This window comes from Tursiops truncatus, chromosome 3 (assembly GCF_011762595.2).
Source record: "Tursiops truncatus isolate mTurTru1 chromosome 3, mTurTru1.mat.Y, whole genome shotgun sequence".
Classification (NCBI taxonomy): domain Eukaryota; kingdom Metazoa; phylum Chordata; class Mammalia; order Artiodactyla; family Delphinidae; genus Tursiops; species Tursiops truncatus.
In genome coordinates, this window is record NC_047036.1 from 27,080,470 (window position 1) to 27,088,462 (window position 7,993).

Consider the following 7,993-nt stretch of genomic DNA (forward strand, 5'->3'; position numbering starts at 1 on the left):
ATATTAGGCTGCTTGAACTTGTGCCAAATCCCACTGAGAATTTTTTAAATTTTTAAGAATTTCTCTGTTTTTCATTTGGATAGTTTCCATTACTTTCTCTTCAAGTTCACTAATCTTTTCTAAAATGCCAATCCTAAACAGTGTAATTTTCATCTCAGACATTGTTATTTTCACCTCTATCAGTTTGCTTTAGGTTTTTTTAATTTCTTCCCTGTCTCTACTTAATTTTTTAAACATCTGGAATACAGTTATAATAATCACCTTGTAATGCCCATCTGCTAATTCTAACATCTGTGTCATTCTGATTTGGTGTGAGTTGACTTTTGTCCTCATTATGGGATGTATTTTTCTGCTTCTTTCTATGCCTAGTAATCTTTAATTATATGCCAACTTAATTGGCATTGTGATTTTACCTTCTTGGGTTCTGAATATTTTGTATTCTTAAGCTTTGCATTTAAATTACTTGGAAACAGCTTGATCCTTTTGCGTTAGCTTTTAAGAGTTGTTAGGTGGAATCAGAGTAGCATTTAATCTAAGGCTAATTTTAAATTTCTTTCCTTCTACTGAAGCAACTTCATTTTGAATTATTTCCCATGTCTTGTGAATCATCAGGTTTACCAGTCTGGCTAGTGCAAAAAGGCACTATTTCTGACCTTGTGTAAGGGCTGAGCACTGTATCCTGTAATAGTCTCTCTTCCTGAATTCAGGTGGTTTCCTCATATTCATACACCAATCAGCACTCAGTTAAATACTTATCTCTAAAATTATTTCTCTGTACAGCTCTGTCCTCTTCAGTACTCTGTCCTGTTAACTTTAACTTCCTTGGCCTCCTGGACACTTAGTTCTGTCTCCTCAACTCAGGGAGTCTTCTAGGCTCCACTTGGGTTCCCCCAACTTGAACTGAAGACTGTAAACTCTCTCAAGGGAGTAAGCCAGGGTAATAATAGGGCTTGCTTCATTTGCTCTCCATTTCTCAGGGATCACTACCCTTTGTGTCTTGATTTCTAGTGTCTCAAGAATGGTAGTTTCATATGTTTTGTCTGTTTTCTGTTTTTTTTCCTTTTTTTTTCTTTTGTTATTTCAACTGGGAGTATAAATCTTGTCCCTGTTACTCAATCTATTCCAGAAGCAGAAGTCACTATGCTTTTATTATGTTGTTTTTACTTTATTAAAGATTTATAGATTATACTTTTTTTAATGGTTAGGGCTTTTAGTGTCCTGTTTAAGCAATCTTTGACTCTTCCAAGGGAACAAAGATATTGTCTTTATTTTCACTTAAAAGGCTTTATTTGTTTTACCTTTCACATTTAGATCTGCAATCAATCTGAAATTAATTTTTGTGTATGGTGTAAAGTAGGGGTCAAGAAACATTTTTATTTTTTTGGTATGGATATGTAATTGACCCAGCAATATATATTGAAAAGGCCATACTTTCTGCACTTCACTGCAGCATCACCTTTGCCATAAATCAGGTGAATGTACATATATTTCTTTGTTTATGGACTCTCTGTTCTGTTTCATTTCTCAGGTTGCCTATAATTTCATCAACACCACACTTTTATAATGAGTATAGTTTATAGTGAGTCTTAATATATGATAGTAAGGCCTCTAGGTTTAAAATTTATTGTTCTTAAAGATTTACTTGTCCATTCATAAGCCTTTGCATTTACATATGAATTTTAGAATTATCTTATCAATTTCTGCAGAGAAGTCACCTGTTAGGATTTTGAGTGGATTACACTGAATTGATAGATTAGTTTATGGGTAATAAACTTTACATATTGAATCTTCTTATCCATGAACTGGTATGTCCTTCTATTTATTTATTTAGCTCCTCTTAACTTCTCTCAATAATGTTCTATAGTTTTCAGTGTAAAGGTATTGTACATCTTTGGTCTGCTCAATATTTTAAAAGTTGTCCATATTAATAAGAACCATTATCTCATTTTCTCCTCAAATATTTCCTAAGATCACACAATGGTAAGAAAAAGCAGACATGGATTTGGCCTCATGAAACATAAAGTCACTAAAATGTTTGTCATATTCATAGGTTAAATAGTAAATCTGTATCACTAAAGAAACCATATAACTCACATTAAATTAATATTGAATTTTATGGATTTCATGAGCTTATTTTTGCTCATACATTTATTTAGGTTTCATTATATAAAATCAATTTAATTAACATTATGATAAAAATATTTTAATATTGGGGGATCCACAAGAACTTTTTTCTTTTGCAAAATATCTATATATCTCTGAAGTTTGAAAAACTGCTTAAGGAAATGATTTTTGCCTAATTCATGTTAATTGTCAAATTGAATGTCAAATGTGTAGGTATATAATTGTGGACAAGATAAATCAAAGAACTTTCCAGAAATAGCCTTTAAATCTTTGGTCAAAGATTTTAGTTGCTGATGTTCTTCCTGAAGGTAGAAGAAAATATTCTCCAAAAAAACACTCTATTATTAAATGTAAAGTGTCAGAGGAAACATTCTGACATATCAAAGACAGAGGTAAGCTCCAAGTCTATGGTCCATGAGGAATTAACTTGTGGTTTTTAGTCATTTGTATTTGGGCCATTGTTCATACCTGGTTAAAACACTGATGCTATCTTCATAGTGTCCATCTGAGAAGGAAAAGTGTACAAGTACACGAGCTCTTTGTGTTGGACTGAGCTCAAATCCAGTGGATTTTAGAGAATTTTTGTTGAGGTTTTGTTCTTTGTTTGGTTTTGTTTTTATATTTGATTTAACAGGATCTCCGGAACATTATTCTATGAACACTTTGGGTGAGGTAATTGAAGTGTAAAGTAAGGCAAGATGCAAGGTATACCTATAGAAATACCCAATATTTGGTGAAAAATGAAGAACTTAAAATTGATTAGATTTTTCCAAAGAGGTATGTTTGACATCATGTAATTTAAACATTCAGATCTACTACCAGTTTCCCCTCTTTCTCCCAGATGTTTGGCATCAGTAACCATGGTGATAATCTCAAATACCAGGCTCTGTGTTTTAGAAATATGTGTTGAATTGAAATAGGTTTTGCTTATGAATGCAGAGAAAATCTTGTTTTTGTCAAAAAAACAAAATTAGTTCTGTTAACTCTTGAGAAGAAGCCATGTGAAAAATAATTTCTATAAAGGTAACAATCATCTAACTATATCCATAAGCTCATTATGAAAGATCTAAAAATGTGATACATTTGAAATTAGGAGGAGAGGCGTTGCTTTTTTCAAGATGTTATTCCCCAACTAGTGTGTGACTAATAGGGAAGGTATGTGACTCTTGGGGCATCCCTGCAGGTAGAGTGAATGAGCAAATTCTTAGCAGCATTATGACATCACCAGAGAGCGTGACTTAGGTCAAGAGCTTGGCAGGAGACTTTGGGAACAGTAGAATCAACAGCAATCAAGACTGGCAAGCTAACTTACTGGCCACCGTAAAGCTGAAGAGGGAGCTTATTGTACCTCATGCACAGCAGCAGGTTTAACAGAAAGTAGACATGTTTATAGTCTCAGATTTACAGCACACCTTATAAACACCTTATTACTTAGAATCCAGTCTGCTGTCCTAGAAACTAAGAATGTGACTTTGTTAAGCAGTAGGATTTGTTGACATAAATGTCTTGACTAAGTATGCCATTGTGGTTAACCAAAATGCATTTACTACTGGGAAAGTAAACACAAGCAAACAAAATGCCTCTTATACTACAATACGGTAAGTTTCAAACTGACCAAATTTAATGCTATGACATAAATATGCTTAATGTTTATGGAATTTTTTAGAAACATTTTGCCATGTTGGGCTTACCATCCTGTATAAGTCTTACTGAATGGGAGTGTGTTTTCAGAATTACATGTGCTTAAAGACTTCATCAGAAATATTCAGAAAACCTGCCATGAATACCAGGTCTGACCACGCAGCAAACAAAATGGTTCATGGTCTCCTTAGACATTAATGTGGACAATTCAGTTCTGCACCATGTAATAGCTACACATTGAAATGGCTAGCAACAATTAAAAATAGAGAACTAATGGAAAATAATGTTGAATAAATATTATAAAACCACTTGAAAGTACGTTCAAGGAAGGCAAAGTATCTGGTTGAAACCCCCACAGTTGAGAAAATTCCTAGGGAAGAATAATAATTCAAACTGATCTTCTGGTGCTTAAAAATTCATCTACTTAACAGTAGATAAAACCCCTGGTTTGGAGGTGGATTTTTGAAATTACATACTCATAGAACCATGGGAGTATAACCAAATCAGCTTAGCAGGTTTCCTATTCTTTCAGGCTTATAGTTGGCCCTCTCCAAACCTTAAAAATTCTATAGTAGGAAAGTTCTTTGTGTCAGACATAAATGGGTAGCCATGATTATATAGTTTGAACCTGAAATAATAAATCTTTTTACAACAAAATTTATACCAACAAAGATCTATAGGACATTACTAAGAAGATGGTGTCTGTGTGACAGAATAAAATGTGAACAAATATACAGTCATAAATTTACCAAATCCCATAAACTAGATCCTATAAATGACAAGGATCTGGAAATCTTTCTAACAAAATTGTGTGACTGACATTATGAACCAGAGCAAAGGAAAACGACCACATGAAACCATAAAAACATTTTTTACAAGTTTGAAACATGAGACATGTTGCTCTGTAGTAGTCTATTCAAGATTATTGGGGTTTTGGTGACTAAGCTCTATGAGTCTCCTCCGAATCAAATGCAATTACAGGCCACATTAACAGAAACAGAATGTTCAAAATGAAAAAGTTGATGGTTGCAGTCAAGATAGGAATTACTGTTCACAGTCCTGGGCAACAAATTAAAACTGACATTGACAAACTGAAGCAAACCCAAAGGAAACAGATTTGAATAAAGAGATTAGTACCATATATTCTCTCATTATGAGAAATTTGAAAAAAAATCAGAGATACTTAGTTTGTAAAAAAAAAAAAGTTTTCAGAGAAATATGATCATTGACTCAAATATGTTAAATAGAGCACAATCTAGTTTTGTTCTACGTTCAACAAACAGAAGTTATAAGGAAACCAACAAAACATACAAATGAACTTTCTGAACAAACAACTAAAGCTGTCCAAAAATAAGATGGCCTTCCTTGGGAGGAAAGACATCACTGGGAGTGCTAAAAGGTTGAATATTGTAGGAGGGAGTGAAACACTGGAGGGAAGAGGAGGTTGGACTATACAAAGTAGTTTTCAAATGGTTTAGTGGAACCTTAGTATCTTCAAAGAAACAAGAAGACTGAGTAATATGTTAGGGTTCTGCCTCCCTCTTCAGCCAAAGCATTTTTGACTATATCTATTTTTATATGGTGCTCTACCCATGATTTCATTTTATAAAAGGCATGTCCTATTAAAAAATCTTATAAACCATTCGGGAAGATGATTTCTGCAGTCAATTCTGATGCTATGATTCAGATCTCTGGAAAAATTCCATCTTTATGGTGTGACCCATTGTCATTTTACTAAGACTAGAGTAGCTCTGTTTAATGAAGTGCTGTTACTCAGAGGGCTTGGAGCATCACACATGAAGGAATAGCAATTAACTTGATGTCTACTGTCAAGAATGTGGCTTGGGCAAGAGAGAATAATTCACAAGCAGAGATATGGGGAAGGTAATACCTAGGTAAATCAGAAGAAAAAACCTGCAGTCTAGAGACGTGGGATATTGGAGTAATTTTCAGGACCACATGAATGTCGTTCACAGCAGTGTGAAAGAGGAAACACCCTTGGCCTCCAAGGGGCATCTCAATGCTGATATTACTCAATTCAAATTGCATTTCCAGTGGAGCACTAATTTTATGAGTTACTTTTAGAAAACTTAAGACTCCGAGGACAGGAAAGGAAGAAGGCTGAGTTCAATTTTTAGATATTTAGCATGTTAAGGCCTCTGGCATAATTCCAGAGGAAGTGTACATTCTTCTTTGGCCATCTTCTTCCACAGAAAAGCAGTTGATAATTTAGAAGTATTTTCCCACACATGATCTCCTTTTGTCTCTCAACGATGACCTAAGGGATACAGGACATGCATTTTCATTCTCATTTTCCAGATGAGGGAATTGGAGATCAGAAACAATATGTGACCAGCCCAGGTCACACAGCTACTAAGTAGAGGGGCCAGGGTTAAATCTGTCTTGATCCTAAGTTAAAAAGTCTTTTGCAATATCTTCAGCACATGAATTCTTCAACTAAAGAACTCTGATAAAGCTAAGAGTGCCCCTAAACTTAGTCTTTTTTCTTACTATTTCTTTGTGTCTGATACACAGCTAACTGTTAATTTGACACAGCCTTAGCATTAGGATATATAAATGGACCAAAAAACCCCACTTGGATTCAAACAGTCACATCTCTATTAAAAATAAACAGTCCTCTAGAAATAAACAGGTCTATTTAAAAAAATCTGAATTCAGTGATTCAGCAAATCGTGCCATGATAGCTTTCAGTAATTACTTTTTTTTCTTATTGGAGTATAATTGCTTATTATATAATTGCTTACTATCCTTATTGGAGTATAATTGCTTTACAATGGTGTGTTAGTTTCTGCTTTATAACAAAGCAAGTCAGCTATACATATACATATATCCCCTTATCTCCCCCCTCTTGCATCTCCCTCCCACCCTCCCTATCCCATCCCTCTAGGTGGTCACAAAGCACTGAGCTGATTACCCTGTGCTATGTGGCTGCTTCCCATTAGCTATCTATTTTACATTTGGTAGTGTATACATGTCCATGCCACTCTCTCAGTTCGTCCCAGCTTATCCTTCCCACTTCCTGTGTCCTCAAGTCCATTCTCTACGTCTCAGTCTTTATTCCTGTCCTGCTCCTAGGTTCGTCAGAACCATTTTTATTTTTTCTGGATTCCATATATATGTGTTAGCATATGGTATTTGTTGTTCTCTTTCTGACTTACTTCACTCTGTATGACAGACTCTAGGTCCATCCACCTCACTACAAATAACTCAATTTTGTTTCTTTTAATGGCTGAGTAATATTCCATTGTATATATGTGCCACATCTTCTTTATCCATTCATCTGTCGATGGACACTGGGTTGCTTCCATGTCCTGGCTACTGTAAATAGAGCTGCAATGAACACTTGGTACATGACTCTTTTTGAATTATGGTTTTCTCAGGGTATATGCACAGTAGTGGGATTGCTGGGTCATATGGTAGTTCTATTTTTAGTTTTTTATGGAACCTCCATACTGTTCTCCATAGTGGCTGTATCAATTTACATTCCTACCAACAGTGCAAGAGGGTTCCCTTTTCTCTACACCCTCTCCAGCATTTATTGTTTGTAGATTTTTTGATGATGGCCATTCTGACTGGTGTGAGGTGTTACCTCATTGTAGTTTTGATTTGCATTTCTCTAATGATTAGTGATGTTGGGCATCCTTTTATGTGTTTGTTGGCAATCTGTATATCTTCTTTGGAGAAATGTCTATTTAGGTCTTCTGCCCATTTTTGGATTGGGTTGTTTGTTCTTTTGATATTGAGCTGCATAAGCTGCTTGTAAATTTTGGAGATTAATCCTTTGTCAGTTGCTTCATTTGCAAATATTTCTCCCATTCTGAGGGTTGTCTTTTCATCTTGTTTATGTTTTCCTTTGCTGTGCAAAAGCTTTTAAGTTTCATTAGGTCCCATTTATTTATTTTTGTTTTTATTGCCATTTCTCTAGGAGGTGGGTCAAAAAGGATCTGGCTGTGATTTATGTCATAGAGTGTTCTGCCTATGTTTTCCTGTAAGAGTTTTCAGTAATTACTTTTTATTTTTGTTTTCTTAAATGTCTATGGTAAGAGAAGCATGAAGAAAAACATCAGGCTTCACCTGTTTTATTTTCATTGCCTCTTCTACCCCTTGAGAATGTCTGGCCTTCACCAGTCTTTTGAATGTCCAGTGGATGGATCAGTTTTGGTAAACCACCTTGAATTATATTAGCGGAAAACCAGTGTAAAGAGCC